The sequence below is a fragment of the Tupaia chinensis genome, unplaced genomic scaffold (assembly GCF_000334495.1).
Source record: "Tupaia chinensis unplaced genomic scaffold, TupChi_1.0 Scaffold000001_1, whole genome shotgun sequence".
NCBI lineage: Eukaryota > Metazoa > Chordata > Mammalia > Scandentia > Tupaiidae > Tupaia > Tupaia belangeri.
The window spans coordinates 938,953-955,422 of record NW_006159427.1 but is presented as its reverse complement, the minus strand read 5'-3'; the positions used below and the strand labels follow the sequence as shown (position 1 = coordinate 955,422).

General features: G+C 39.6%; 1 protein-coding gene and 1 pseudogene across 1 annotated transcript in view; both read left to right on the top strand.

Annotated features, from left to right (window-relative positions):
- Positions 1-16,470, top strand: part of CUNH10orf67 (chromosome unknown C10orf67 homolog) — a 195,783-nt gene that overhangs the window by 104,314 nt on the left and 74,999 nt on the right. The gene's annotated exons all lie outside the window — the stretch shown is intronic.
- LOC114004485 (calcyclin-binding protein pseudogene) lies at positions 10,106-10,804 on the top strand (annotated as a pseudogene).

Here is a 16,470-nt window from a genome sequence, read left to right as displayed (position 1 = left end):
CCAGGCCTCCACCCCCTACCCCCCACCCAGCTTATGGTGGTGTACTGTGGCTTTCAACTGATCACCACTAGTATGTCTTTGTTACAGTAAACTGACTGTGTTTATTATAATAAAAAATAAAACACAGCTTGACTTGCGTTCTAAATGTGCCTGAAAAGAATATGATACTGTTTAGAAGAGAAAAGGTCGTTCATAGGAAACCCACACCACTCCAGATATTGAAACGTTTGCTCTTTTGCAGCCTGTCACACTCGGTGCCAAGTCATGGCTGTTTCCCTAACTCTGTTTTGTTGCTCTCGGCACCCTGTGTTTGGGGTTCCTTGTCATAGAAATTAATGCAAAACAATGCTCCTGGATTACAATAAAGCCTTCTATGAAACTAACTTGGGAATGCAGGCAATGAAAAAAATTATGGCTGACTATTCACAGAAACCATGGGTTAATGAATATGTTATTTTGAACCTCTTCGTTTTAATACCTGGCATTTAAAAATAATCTCCATTATTGGAGTCTACTTGGTTGAATTCTTCTACCTCTATCTCCCACCCTTTTCTGTCACTCCTCCAAAGTCCAGGATTTGCTTTCAAAAACAAACAACTACAAGTGCATATTGTCACAAAAATGACAAGTGTTTTTATAGAGTAGGAAGCAAACGTTATATTGTTAGTTCGTTAGAAGCAACAGAGAAGAAATTAAACTACTCAACCAGTGAATCTGTGCCTGTACTGGGAGCAGACCCCATACTCTTTGAGTGACTTTGCTTCTTTATTTTAACTGTAAGCATTTAACGGGTGCTATTGTATTGCCCACGGGGGAACCAATCATGTTTTATTTTGTTTAGAAGTTTGTGGAGCCCCAAGCTTGTTGCCAAGCAGCAAGAGCCTGTATCACAAACCCCACAATAACTCAAGAGGCTTCGAGATGCTTAGTATGAGTTTAGGGGTTCACGCTTTTCAGTAGAGGGAGTGAATTTAAGGTTCTTATGACCAAGTTTTCCATAGGAAACCTTTAGATACCTTCCAGAAAGTTCACCATTTTGCATCCACTCTCCTCTAAGCTTTCTGTTATTCACTCAGAGGGAGGATGGCTTTGTTGCTACTTAGGCTTCCTTTGTTTTTTGCTATTCTGCTATTTTCTAGAAACCAGGACTTGAGACTGCACTGACAAGGGAAGGTGGAGTTGACTATAGTCACTTTGTACAAATTAAGAAACCTTCTCATGGGAAAGCTTTTGTTCCTTGCTTTTCTATTTCTATTTCTCAGTACGGTTTATTTTCTGGCCTATTGAGAACGTAGTTTAAAAAGTCAAAAGAGTTTATTTATAGAGTCAGATGGTGGCACAGCAGTAAAAGGCCATGCTTTGTGAGGCAATCCCACAAGGGAAGATGACCAGTTCGAGCCCAGAGACCTACTTCAGTATGTCAGGCATGTGTGTACCCGTGACCTGGGGGATGGCCGAAGTCTGGAGGTGATTCATGGATTCTCTCTCTCTGTTTCTCTCACTCATAGAAGAAATAAACAAATAAACAAAAACACCTTTTTCTGGGGTCAGCAGGTGGTATAGTGGTTGGGGCACTGGTTTCCACATGGCTGACCTTGGTTTGAGTCCCAGACCTGGCGGCTGGTGCATATGTATATGTGCCCAAAATCCTAGAAGGAGAATGGAGAAGAAGGATTTCAGCCTGACCATCCCCCTGAAGGGTGATTTTTCAGTTTTCCTCTCACCATCTCTCTCTGACTCTCCAGCAAGTACACATACCTTATAGCAAAACTTTTAAAATAAAACAAAACCAAAAAAGTTTTTCTACATATATAAAAAAAGAAGGTTAAAAAATTTTGTAGTAAAAAATTTTGTAGTAAAAAAAACAAGCCAGCAGGTGATATGGAGGTTAAGACAGCTGGATCCCACATGCCAACTACGTTGAGACCTGGCGACTTGAAAGACAATACAGGGCCCATTGGCATGCATGCCCAAAATCCTAGGAAGAGAATGGATGGGAGGAGATTGTGGTATGGCCATCTCCCTTGGGGGAGGGTATATTTTCTCAGTTTGCTTCTCTCTTTCTATCTCTGTCTGTCTCTGGAGAACACACATCCCTATAGCAAAAGAGAAAAAAAAAAGAAGAAAGTCTAGGTCAGAAATGACAGAAATTATGGAGTGATTGTATCCTTAGATTGACTTTTGAGGAATATGAAGTAATTTTGTGTCATCCTTTGATTCCTAGGCCCAATGTTTTGTTTTTGTTTTTGTTTTTTGTTTTTGTGGTTTTTTTGAGAGAGGTTTTTTGCTATAGGGCGTGTCCACTAGCCAGAAAGACAGAGACAGACAGAAAGCAAGAAATCATCCCCCAGGGGGGATGGCCATGCCACAATCCCTTCTCCTCCATTCTCCTCTTGGGATCTTGGGCACGCACACACATGTACCCGGTGTGAGTTTAAGCCACTGGGTCCAGGACTCAAACCATGGTCGACTGCATGGGAGTCGAGCAACATAACCATTATGCCAACTGCTAGTCCCAGTTCAATGGTTTTTGTATATCTTGAAGCTAACATAGGAGAGAGGGAGTCTTCAAAGAAAAGTACTAGGAGTGAACACTTTCCCTTACCTAATTCCATCTGCTTCATCCCAGTGCATCCCTTTTCCTGGAACAATCTAGATTCAATATAGTTGCTCTAGCCCATAGCACTGAGTTATCACCACAGCCTGCCTTGCTCCCATAACTGGATTTTTGATGTCTGAGTTCCTTCCAAGGTATGCTTCAGGTCTGCCCAGTCCTACTGCATGGCATGTGACAGCATGTGGCCAACCAGCTAGGAAGCTGATGCTTTTGGTAATCTGTGCAAGTCTGTATTTACCCTGAAGCTCTAGGAATAGTGGCTCTTAAAACAAAGGTGACATGAGTACTAGCCCTGTATAACTGCATCCCTGTTTGCCATGGCAGACAGAGAAGCAAGTTTTACTGTCCATGTGATCCCCTGCTTCACTATCTGAGTCTCTGCACACTGTTCAGGAAAATGTGCCCCACATAGCCCCAGACATCAGTAGTCCCGTTCCTTCTTCATAATTAATATACTTACAGAGTCAAAGATGTGAAGAGCAAATCTTGTGAGAGGAAGAGCTCCCTTAACCAGGCATTGTTCAAAATACATGAAGATGAAGCCCACATAATCTTGCTGCAGTCAGCACACTTACCCACTTATGACTAAGAGGTTTATGCCCACATGCCTCAGAGTACTGTTTCTTCTATGATATTCCCTTTTCTTGAAGAACCTCCTGTTAGTTAGTGCCTAGTTAACGTCCATTCACCTTTCAGGTGAGAGGTCAGATGCTTCTTCCTCTGGGAAACCACCTGCACCACATCCCTAGTCTGGATTAGGTGCCCAAACCTCACATGGACATGGTGCATAGCTCTCCTCTCATGGTCGCCATCAGACTACAGAGATGGCCTGTTGACCTGTCTGCTTTGTGCTGTGGGCTACTTGAAGCAGAAATTGCATCTCTGTCACAGTTGTATCCCCAGCACCTAACATGGTGGCCACCATGGAGTTGATTCTCAATAAATATTTTATTCTGTTTATTTATTTTTTTTAATTGCCAGAAGGTAAATGCACTCACAAAAAAAGACAGAGAGGAAAAGGGAGAAAACACCCCTCAGTGAGACAAGGTCATACCACAGTCTTTTCTTTATTTCTCAGTCCTGTCAAGATTCTGATTACACACACACACACACACACACACACACACACACACTTGTGCTCAACAGGTTTCTCAAGTTCCTGGGGCCCAAATTCCAACTATACAATCAGCCATGTGTAATCGGGCTTCCTTAATCACTAGGCCATAGGGCTGGTTCTTAAATAGCCATTTTCTTAGTTAACTAGGCATAGAAGTTAACTTTCTTCTGGTAAATGATAGCCACAAAAAAAAAAAAAAAATCAGACCCCCATACTCTTTGAGTGACTTTGCTTCTTTATTTTAACTGTAAGCATTTAACGGGTGCTATTGTATTGCCCACGGGGGAACCAATCATGTTTTATTTTGTTTAGAAGTTTGTGGAGCCCCAAGCTTGTTGCCAAGCAGCAAGAGCCTGTATCACAAACCCCACAATAACTCAAGAGGCTTCGAGATGCTTAGTATGAGTTTAGGGGTTCACGCTTTTCAGTAGAGGGAGTGAATTTAAGGTTCTTATGACCAAGTTTTCCATAGGAAACCTTTAGATACCTTCCAGAAAGTTCACCATTTTGCATCCACTCTCCTCTAAGCTTTCTGTTATTCACTCAGAGGGAGGATGGCTTTGTTGCTACTTAGGCTTCCTTTGTTTTTTGCTATTCTGCTATTTTCTAGAAACCAGGACTTGAGACTGCACTGACAAGGGAAGGTGGAGTTGACTATAGTCACTTTGTACAAATTAAGAAACCTTCTCATGGGAAAGCTTTTGTTCCTTGCTTTTCTATTTCTATTTCTCAGTACGGTTTATTTTCTGGCCTATTGAGAACGTAGTTTAAAAAGTCAAAAGAGTTTATTTATAGAGTCAGATGGTGGCACAGCAGTAAAAGGCCATGCTTTGTGAGGCAATCCCACAAGGGAAGATGACCAGTTCGAGCCCAGAGACCTACTTCAGTATGTCAGGCATGTGTGTACCCGTGACCTGGGGGATGGCCGAAGTCTGGAGGTGATTCATGGATTCTCTCTCTCTGTTTCTCTCACTCATAGAAGAAATAAACAAATAAACAAAAACACCTTTTTCTGGGGTCAGCAGGTGGTATAGTGGTTGGGGCACTGGTTTCCACATGGCTGACCTTGGTTTGAGTCCCAGACCTGGCGGCTGGTGCATATGTATATGTGCCCAAAATCCTAGAAGGAGAATGGAGAAGAAGGATTTCAGCCTGACCATCCCCCTGAAGGGTGATTTTTCAGTTTTCCTCTCACCATCTCTCTCTGACTCTCCAGCAAGTACACATACCTTATAGCAAAACTTTTAAAATAAAACAAAACCAAAAAAGTTTTTCTACATATATAAAAAAAGAAGGTTAAAAAATTTTGTAGTAAAAAATTTTGTAGTAAAAAAAACAAGCCAGCAGGTGATATGGAGGTTAAGACAGCTGGATCCCACATGCCAACTACGTTGAGACCTGGCGACTTGAAAGACAATACAGGGCCCATTGGCATGCATGCCCAAAATCCTAGGAAGAGAATGGATGGGAGGAGATTGTGGTATGGCCATCTCCCTTGGGGGAGGGTATATTTTCTCAGTTTGCTTCTCTCTTTCTATCTCTGTCTGTCTCTGGAGAACACACATCCCTATAGCAAAAGAGAAAAAAAAAAGAAGAAAGTCTAGGTCAGAAATGACAGAAATTATGGAGTGATTGTATCCTTAGATTGACTTTTGAGGAATATGAAGTAATTTTGTGTCATCCTTTGATTCCTAGGCCCAATGTTTTGTTTTTGTTTTTGTTTTTTGTTTTTGTGGTTTTTTTGAGAGAGGTTTTTTGCTATAGGGCGTGTCCACTAGCCAGAAAGACAGAGACAGACAGAAAGCAAGAAATCATCCCCCAGGGGGGATGGCCATGCCACAATCCCTTCTCCTCCATTCTCCTCTTGGGATCTTGGGCACGCACACACATGTACCCGGTGTGAGTTTAAGCCACTGGGTCCAGGACTCAAACCATGGTCGACTGCATGGGAGTCGAGCAACATAACCATTATGCCAACTGCTAGTCCCAGTTCAATGGTTTTTGTATATCTTGAAGCTAACATAGGAGAGAGGGAGTCTTCAAAGAAAAGTACTAGGAGTGAACACTTTCCCTTACCTAATTCCATCTGCTTCATCCCAGTGCATCCCTTTTCCTGGAACAATCTAGATTCAATATAGTTGCTCTAGCCCATAGCACTGAGTTATCACCACAGCCTGCCTTGCTCCCATAACTGGATTTTTGATGTCTGAGTTCCTTCCAAGGTATGCTTCAGGTCTGCCCAGTCCTACTGCATGGCATGTGACAGCATGTGGCCAACCAGCTAGGAAGCTGATGCTTTTGGTAATCTGTGCAAGTCTGTATTTACCCTGAAGCTCTAGGAATAGTGGCTCTTAAAACAAAGGTGACATGAGTACTAGCCCTGTATAACTGCATCCCTGTTTGCCATGGCAGACAGAGAAGCAAGTTTTACTGTCCATGTGATCCCCTGCTTCACTATCTGAGTCTCTGCACACTGTTCAGGAAAATGTGCCCCACATAGCCCCAGACATCAGTAGTCCCGTTCCTTCTTCATAATTAATATACTTACAGAGTCAAAGATGTGAAGAGCAAATCTTGTGAGAGGAAGAGCTCCCTTAACCAGGCATTGTTCAAAATACATGAAGATGAAGCCCACATAATCTTGCTGCAGTCAGCACACTTACCCACTTATGACTAAGAGGTTTATGCCCACATGCCTCAGAGTACTGTTTCTTCTATGATATTCCCTTTTCTTGAAGAACCTCCTGTTAGTTAGTGCCTAGTTAACGTCCATTCACCTTTCAGGTGAGAGGTCAGATGCTTCTTCCTCTGGGAAACCACCTGCACCACATCCCTAGTCTGGATTAGGTGCCCAAACCTCACATGGACATGGTGCATAGCTCTCCTCTCATGGTCGCCATCAGACTACAGAGATGGCCTGTTGACCTGTCTGCTTTGTGCTGTGGGCTACTTGAAGCAGAAATTGCATCTCTGTCACAGTTGTATCCCCAGCACCTAACATGGTGGCCACCATGGAGTTGATTCTCAATAAATATTTTATTCTGTTTATTTATTTTTTTTAATTGCCAGAAGGTAAATGCACTCACAAAAAAAGACAGAGAGGAAAAGGGAGAAAACACCCCTCAGTGAGACAAGGTCATACCACAGTCTTTTCTTTATTTCTCAGTCCTGTCAAGATTCTGATTACACACACACACACACACACACACACACACACACTTGTGCTCAACAGGTTTCTCAAGTTCCTGGGGCCCAAATTCCAACTATACAATCAGCCATGTGTAATCGGGCTTCCTTAATCACTAGGCCATAGGGCTGGTTCTTAAATAGCCATTTTCTTAGTTAACTAGGCATAGAAGTTAACTTTCTTCTGGTAAATGATAGCCACAAAAAAAAAAAAAAAAAAAATCAGACCAGTAGGGGGCATAGAGGTTAGGATGGCTGGATCCCACATGACTGTGTGGTTCGAGTCCCAGATCCAGTGGCATGAGAAACATGCTGGGTGTGTGAGTGTGTGTGCCCCAAATCCCAAGAGAATGAAGAAATGGAGGAGAATGGATTGCGATGTGACCATGTTATTGGGTGTGTTTTCTTCCTGTCTCTTTGTCTCTCTGGCAGAAAAAAAAAAGTTAGACTTTTTCTTAAGAAAAAAAAGGAGCCAGTATTCAACATCTCACTTAATGATGATAAATTGATAACTAGATGAAAATACTGGTTCTCTCCATTTCTCTTGCAATTATATTGGAAAAATATATTAACTGGCACAGTAAGACAAGAAAAGGGAATAAAATGCATAGCAAGCTGTGTAGTTCAGCAAGTCATGTAGATTAAAAAAAAAAAAAAAAAACTCAACAACTCAACACAGGGGGCCAGCAGGTGACATGGTAGTTAAGGCACTAGCCTCCTGCATCCCCAGCTGTGGTTTGAGTTCTGAACCTGGCAGCTTGCTTTCTCACTTTCCCTCTCTTTCTGTGTGTCTCTCTCTGGTGAGCCCATCTGCCCTGCAGCAAAAAAAAATATTTTTTTGGAGAGGTTTTTGCTATAGGACACGTGCACTCACCAGAGTGAGACAGAGAGACAGAAAGCAGGAAATCACCCCCACAAGCCCTTCTCCTCCATTCTCCTCTTGGGATCTTGGGCACGCACGTACATGCACCCGGCGTGAGTTTAAGCCACCAGGTCCAGAACTCAAACTGTAGTCAACTACATGGGAGTCCAGCAACATAGCCATTACACCAACTGCTGGTCCCACAAATTAAAAAAAAAATAATAATGATAAATAAAATTAAATAAATAATTATTTTTAAAAAATCATTGTTACTTTGTCACCCATAATCAATTAGAAAATAAGATTTAAAAGCAAGGGGTTGGATCATGGTGCAGTGAAAAAATGTGATTCTCTGTGAGGCTGATCCACATGGGAAGGTTCTGGGTTCATGTCTACAGAACTCCCTATGCACACGTGTGTGCCCCAGATCCAGACTGATTGAAGTTGTGGGTTAATCATGCTGTCAAGACCAGGTGTGGGTGCTGTCTCTCTTGCTCATGGAAAAAAAATAAATAAAATTTAAAAATCTTTTTAATGATATATATTTACAATGGTACCAAAAACAGATATGATACCAAGGAATAAATCTAACAAAAGATGAGTAACCTTCAGTGAGAAACATTAGAGAAGACTTAAATAAGTGGAATGAATTGTACTAGAAGACTCAAATTCTAAAAAGAATGTTATTTCTCTCTGAATTGGTGTATTAACGTTGTATATTTCCCATAAAAATTGCAGAGGTTTATATAAAATTTCATAATCCATTAAATGTGTATGTTGATACAAAGAACTAAGAATAAGTAAGACATCTTGTAGAATTTGTTGAATAAGTTGCTACTTCATAAGCAAAACACATGATTAGCACAGACAGAGGTAAATAGTCCATGTAATAAAATAGAGGGACCAGAAACAGACCATCTTGTACATGGGCCCTGCACAGATGACAGAGAGGTCATGGTTTATTAGTGGGAAGAAGATGGACTTTTCAATAAATTATGCTGGAACAGTGATTATCCACAAGAAAACAATAAAATTAAATCTCTGCTTCATACGATAGACAAAAATGAATTCCCAAATAGATTAAGAACCCAAAAATGAAAGGTTAAATCATACATGGAGTTAAAAGGATTTCTCAAATAAAACAGCAAAGGCAGAAGTCATAAAAGAAAAGCTAGACAAATTTCCCTAAATGAAGTTAGGAATTTTTCATCAAAAAATTCTATAAAAATAATGAAAATGCAAGTCACGAAATTGATAAAGTATGAATATTCAAAAAATGTTAAGAACTAACAAAATTCAGGGCTGGCAGGTGACATGGTGGTTAAGACACTGAACTCGCACATGGATGACTGCAGTTCTAGTCCTGGACCAGGCAGCTTGCTTTCTCACTTGCCCTTTCTCTCTGTCTCTCTCTGGTCAAATTAAAAAATAATAACAAGCAATATAATAAATAATTCTTTTTCAAAAAGCACTAACAAAAAAATCAAGTTAATGAAAGATGTACTATCCAGTGGAAAAATAGGCAGAGTGAAAAGAGACCATTCAAATGGGAAGCGTAGTATTCAGTGAAACACATTAAAAACCATTAAGAAATATATTATCCTTCCCAGACCAATGGATTAAAAATAATAAAAATAAATAAAAAATACTAAATGCCGGGAACATTTTGAAGCAATGGAACTTTCACATGGTGATGGTGGTGAAATAAGTTAATAGAACTAACTTTGGCAAGTTACCTTATGAAAGCTTAAGGTGGGCAAATGCTAAAATGACTAATACACAGAAGCACCAGGAAACATGTACAAGAAAGGCCAAGGCAGTATTGTTGACAATAACCTTATGCTGGATACAAGTTAAATGTTCACTCACAGCAGAGTAAATTAACTATGGAATGATGTACAGTGATATGTAACAGCATGGATGAATCTCACCAATAGCATTAGGCAAAAAAATATGAAATGTGAAAGAAAACTTATAGTTCTTTAAAATTTATTTATTTTGGGGGAAGGGAGATTTTTACTATAGGACACATGCTCTTGCTAGAGAGACAAAGAGAAACAGAGACAGAAAGTGAGAAATCACCCGTAGAGGGGATGGCCATGCCTCAATCCCTTCTCCTCCGCTCTCCTCTTGGGATCTTGGACACGTACACACACACACACCCGGCATGAGTTTGAAGCTTCCAGTTCCAGTACTCAAACCATGGTCAAGTATGTGTGAGTCCAGCAACATAACCATTACTCCATCTGCTGGTTCAAAAAAAAAAACCATACAGTTTTGCTCCTGCGTGACTGCGGCTCAGCAATCGGTGCCCAGTGAGACCATGGCTTCAACTGTGGAAGAGCTACAGAAAGATCTAGAAGAAGTAAAGGTGTTATTGGAAAAGGTCACTAGGAAAAGAGTACATGATGCTCTTACAGCTGAAAAATCCAAAATTGAGACAGAAATCAAGAACAAGATGCAACAGAAATCACAGAAAAAAACAGAACTTCTTGACAATGAAAAGCCAGCTGCTGTGGTTGCTCCCATTACAACAGGATATACAGTGAAAATCAGTAATTATGGATGGGATCAGTCAGGTAAGTTTATGAAAATCTACATTACCTTAACTGGAGCTCATCAAGTTCCTACTGAGAATGTGCAGGTGCATTTCACAGAGAGGTCATTTGATCTTTTGGTAAAGAACCTAAATGGCAAGAGTTACTCCATGATTGTGAACAATCTTTTGAAACCCATCTTTGTTGAAGGCAGTTCAAAAAAAGTTAAGACCGATACAGTTTTCATAGTATGTAGAAAGAAAACAGAAAACACACGATGGGACTACCTGACCCAGGTTGAAAAAGAGTGCAAAGAGAAAGAAAAGCCTTCATATGACACTGAAACAGATCCTAGGGAGGGACTGATGAATGTTCTAAAGAAAATTTATGAAGATGGAGATGATGATATGAAGCGAACCATTAATAAAGCCTGGATGGAATCAAGAGAGAAGCAAGCCAAAGGAGAACAGAATTTTAAGACTTAAAGTCCTCTCGAGAGCTGTGATGTGGAAATTCTGATGTTTTCAATAAGGGAATGTTGGTGAGCAGCACATAGAAATCGACAGGTAACTATTTACACAGCCTCCTAAGTAAAGACAGTGAATTCTCCATGTCCTACTGGAGAATTGATTTAAATAAAGTCTGCTTATTAAACACTTCCTCCAAAGATGATTTCGTTAACACCCTGACCATTTTGCTCAAAAAAGGATTATATTGCATTATTTGAAATAATAAAAATGCTATGTATTTTTGTTCAGCTAAGAGATAGAAAACAAAAGCATATGTTTGCCTTTAAGTTAGTGACATCAATTCTAGTGTAAGAAAAAGAAAATGTAAAACTTGAATTTTTACATAAAATAAAAGTTTGTACTTGTACTTGGAAGTTGATTTTTCACTACCAGCTGCAATGCATTACCATGTTCCAGTAATTCAGTTATAGGTGATCCTGTGTATTTAAATGTATTTGTTTATGCACCTGTAGAACTGAAACTAAATAGAAACTTGACAAGAATAGACAAGCACTTTTGTATATACCAGCTAGAATGTTTTGCCATGGGTCAGAGGGCTTATAAAAGTAATAACCATAAAGCTAAAATAATTAATTTGAAAATCCATCCATTCCTATAGTCAATAAAGTTAGATTTTTTAATTAAAAGAAAACATACAGTTTTAAAAGACTGAGGGAAATCTACCAATGTTAATTCTACCACATGATTCGATTAAAGTAGAATAATGATAATCTGAGTAGATGCATGCAAATTATCTGAGGAAAGATGGCATCCAGTCTCACACAGAGATATACACATACACCTCACGTAGAAAGAGTGGGAGGAAACCTCTTCAGCCTGTTAAGGAGTAACACTATAGCAAATGTGTTTCACAGTGAAATACAAGAAAAATTTTCAGTAAAATCAGCACAAGATAAGGTTCCTACCATCACTTTTCAGTTATTTTAGAGATTCTGGCAAATATAGTAGAGAAAAAAGAGACTGAGCATTCTAATCATTAGAATGAAAAAAGAAAACAGTTATAATTGCTTTTTAAGCTTATTTATTTCCTCCAAGAGCGATCTAAAGAGAGAGAGAGAGAAATTGTCACCTCCAAGAGGACCTTCATGCTGAGACCCAATCTCTGTTTCAGCTGGACCAGATCCTGGCCATGGATATGCCTATCTACCATGCTCATGGAAGTCTCAGGATTCAAACTCAGGACCTTCCCATTGGGTCCATTGAGTTAACACTGGGCCACCACGTGGTCCCAAAACTGTTATAATTAAAAGAAGATGTATTTATCCACTGAGATGACCTCTCAAAACACTGAAGACAAACTACTGTAATTAATGAAATAGGTTAACAAGATATAAAATAAATTCTATTTTTCAACCAAAAATCAACAGAAATTGTAATTTATAAAAATTTGTTAATTAAATAGCCATAAAACTTTAAAATACTCAGGAATAAATCTAAAAAAAAGTTTTTGAAACCTATGATAATGGAAAAAATTATAATACTTTATTGGTGGAGTTACAAAACTAAATACATAGATATAAATGAATCATACATAGGTAGACTCAGTATCATAAAGATTTTATTTCTCACAAAGTTCATCTGTATATTTGATAAATTCTAACAAAAATTACTACACAATTTTTCACAGAATTGACAAGTTTCTTCCAAAATTTATATGGAAGAGCATAAAACCAATAGGAAACGTTTAAAGTAAAACAATGATATGATGGATTAGGAGTGAATTCTTATATAAACTATTAATATAAACTTAAAGTGATTAGGACATCGTGGAACTAGAAGAAAAGTAGACAGACCAATGGACAAAACAGAGAACCCAGAAACAGAACTAGACATATGTGAACACTTCATACATGTCAGAACAATGGGCATATGGGACCAGCAGTTAGCGTAATGGCTATGTCGCGGACTCCCACGTAGTCGACCGCGGTTCAAGTTCTGGACCCGGTGGCTTAAACTCACACCAGGCGCGTGTGCGTGTGTGCCCAAGATCCCAAGAGGAGAATGGAGGAGAAGGGATTGCGGCGTGGCCATCCCCCCTGGGGGGTGATTTCTCGCTTTCTGTCTCTCTGTCTCTGTCTGTCTGGCGAGCGCATGCGCCCTATAGCAAAAACCTCTCCAAAAAAAAAAAGAAAAAGAACAATGGGAATATGGGTAGAATGTTCAATAAAGATGCTTAACAGTAGATTAAACAATTTCAGAAAATGAAATTGGATATACTATATAAATAAATTTATTTTGTATTAAGAGTTCAAATGTAAAGAAAAAGAGAATCTTTAAATTTCTAGGAAAAATATTCACTCAAAGTAGATTATTTCCTAAACACGGCACAAAATAAACAATAAAGAAAAATTTGAAAATTTTCATCACATGAAAATTAAGATTCCCTGGGGACCAGCAGTTGGTGTAATGGCTATGTCGCTGGACTCCCATGTAGTCAACTGTGGTTCAAGTCCTGGACCCGGTGGCTTAAACTTACACCAGGCTTGCGTGCATGCGTGCCCAAGATCCCGAGAGGAGAATGGAGAAGAAGGGATTGCGGCATGGCCATCCACTCTGGGGGATGATTTCTCACTTTCTGTCTGTCTTTCTGGCGAGTGCCAGAAAGTGCCTCTCAAAAAAAAAAAAAAATCCCCTTTACATCAGACATCACTAAGTATGAGGTGATTTTCAAAAACTTCATGGAAAGTTCATATGAAAAAACTATGCACAAATGTCGATTAATTTCCTTCTCTTGCTTTCTCTCTCCTCCTCCTTTCTTCCTTCCTTCCTCTCTCTCTCTTTCTTTTTACCAGAATAACCTTACCACAGTCTTTTCGAAGTTCCCTTCTAAACGTCAAGTTATAAATTTATGTATTTACAGAATGGGATACCAGTAAATTAATATATTAATGAATGCACCTAATGATTCCTCCTGTTTTATCTCCCCTTTTACCTTTTACATGAAGGATGTTCTCCACACAGTTTCCACAATTGTCTTCCCTATAACTTCACGAATTTTCCCTTCCTGTCAGACATATTTGCAAGCAGATAGGTCTGAATTCTGCCATCATTATATCTCTCCAGCTACAACATCATTTCTCTCTCTCTCACAAATAAACATGTCAAGTGTTTTCTGTATCCTGTCTTGATTCCCTTATTCCTAATATCTCTTCAATCTCCTGCAGTCTAGTTTCCACAACCTTTTATGTACTGAAGCTAGTTTTGATAATGTCTCTTATGACCTACCCACTGCCCAGTCTAAAGATCGCTGTTCCATTTCCTTAACTGACTGTTCATGTCTTCCCACACTTTATAACATCCCTTTCTTGAAAACGCTTTCTCTCCTTTCACTCTTGTTTTATATCTCATTCTTAGTTCTCCATCAGCCTGCCAGTCCTCTCATTCTCAATCGACTTTGCAGGCTGTCTCCCTCTTTGAGTATTCCAAATGTTGGGTTTCCTTAGTTACTACAGGACATCTTCCTCTCTGCACTCTCCTCCTGGGTGAGCTATACATTCTCACACCGTCTGTATTCACACAGCTATTAGGGCCCTGTCTCCAGTCCACACCTCTTCTCAGCACTCAAGTTGTCAATGCTGATTCCTGTTTACTGTTTACACTCGGGTATTACAGCCATCTTGGACTCGAGATGTTCCTGATGCTGCGGAGTTTATTCCCCAATCTTTCTCTCTCTTTTTTTAATTTAACTTTATTTTACTTTATTTATTTTAATTTGACCAGAGAGGGCCAGCATGAGAGAGATACAGAAAGAGAGAGGGAAAGTGAGAAAGCAAGCTGCCAGGTCCAGGACTCAGACCATGGTCAGCCATGTGGGAGTGCAGTGCCATTAACCACCAGGCCACCTTACAGTCCTGGCTCCAGTCTTTCTTAATTCACAGAATAGTCCCCCATCCAGAATCCAGAGTCACTTCCATTTCTCTCCTTCCCTTGTTTTTCATTACCACCACCAAATAGAAAAATCTAATCGATTCCCTCCCAAACTACAGCTCATGTCCTCAGATTTCTTTCCATCCTCATTGGGCCATCTGCTAAGTTAAGGCATCAGTACTTTTCTCTGAGATTCCCTTAGTTACAGTATCTTAACTAATCCTCTATGCCTCTATAGTCTTACCTCTCCCTTGGCCAGGATCCACATGACAGCAAGGACAAACTTTTTCCCCAGCATTTTACTATAGAAAATTTCAAGCATTAAAAAATAATCATTTTAGGGCTGGCCCCAGAACCGCAGTAGAGCACTGCACAGAGGGAGCTGAATCCCACATGGCTAACCAGAGTTTGAGCCCTGGCCACAGTGGTTTTCACTTTGGGTATATACATGAAATTGTGTATGCACTTGATACATATTTTATAACACAGGATGGAGAACTGGAGAAAAAAAGGACTGCAGCATGACCAGGCCCTGTTGAAGGATGCTTTCTTTCTTTCTTCTCTCTCTCTCTCTCATATTGTATCCTCTAGCATAATAAAATTTATGTATGTTATACACATGTATATTATACACAACTAAAAATGTCTGCTGAATGCCTGTAAACCCACCACCTAGATGTTACTAATAGTTTATCTTGCTTTATCACATTGCTAGACATCTTTTTATCCCTCTATCCATTCATTAATTCATCTTATCTTTATGATATCTCAAAGCAACCTACCATCTACTTCACATTAAATAAGAATGAGCTAATGATACAGACAACAATGCGGGATGAATCTCAAGGGAATTATGCTGAGTGAAAAAGCCAAAAAAGCCAATCCCAAAAGGTTACACATACACTTATTGTATAATTTCATGTACACAACATTGTTTTTAGATACAATTTCAGACATAGGTAACTAGTTGTTGACAGAATTGATGATGGAAAGGAGGGGCATATGCTACATATTTTATAACACATGGGTGTTGTAAAAGAGCAACCCAAGGGGTCTTTGTGGTGATGGAGCTGTTTGTATCTTACTGTGGTGGTGATACAGAAAACATGTGACATGAAATTGTGTCAAACTAAATACACACTCACACACAAATGCATACTAGGGGGGTACCTGAGTAGTATTGTGGATTGTGTCAGTGTCCATCTTGTGGTTGTGATATTGCACTATACAGTTCCTCAAGATGTGATCATCAGGAGAAACTGGGTAAAGGGACAAGAACTCTTTATATTATTTCTTACAATTGCATGTGAATCTACAATCACTTCAAAATAGCAGGCCAATTTAAAGCATTAAATTATCAGGGCCAACAGGTGGCATAGTAGCTAAGATGTTGGATTCCCACATGGCCAACAGCAGTTTGAGCCCAGGACCCAGTGGATTGAAACTCATGCCTGGTGTGTGTGTGTGTCCAAAAATCCCAAGCAGAGAATAAAAAAGAAAGGATTATGGTGTGGCCATCCCTCCTGAGGGGTAATTTCTCATTTTCCCTCTCTCTGTCTCTCTCCAGTGAGAGCACACACCCTCTGGTGAAAACCTTAAATAAAGACAGGAAGAAAGAAAGAAAAAAAGCAAGCAAGCAAGGTAGCTTTGAGTTATCTTTTTATCAGTGACTAAGTGCAGAGAAATGAGATAACTAGGGTAATAGTTGGCAGTTCCAAAAAAACTAGAGACAAAATAGAAAGAAATTGTGACAT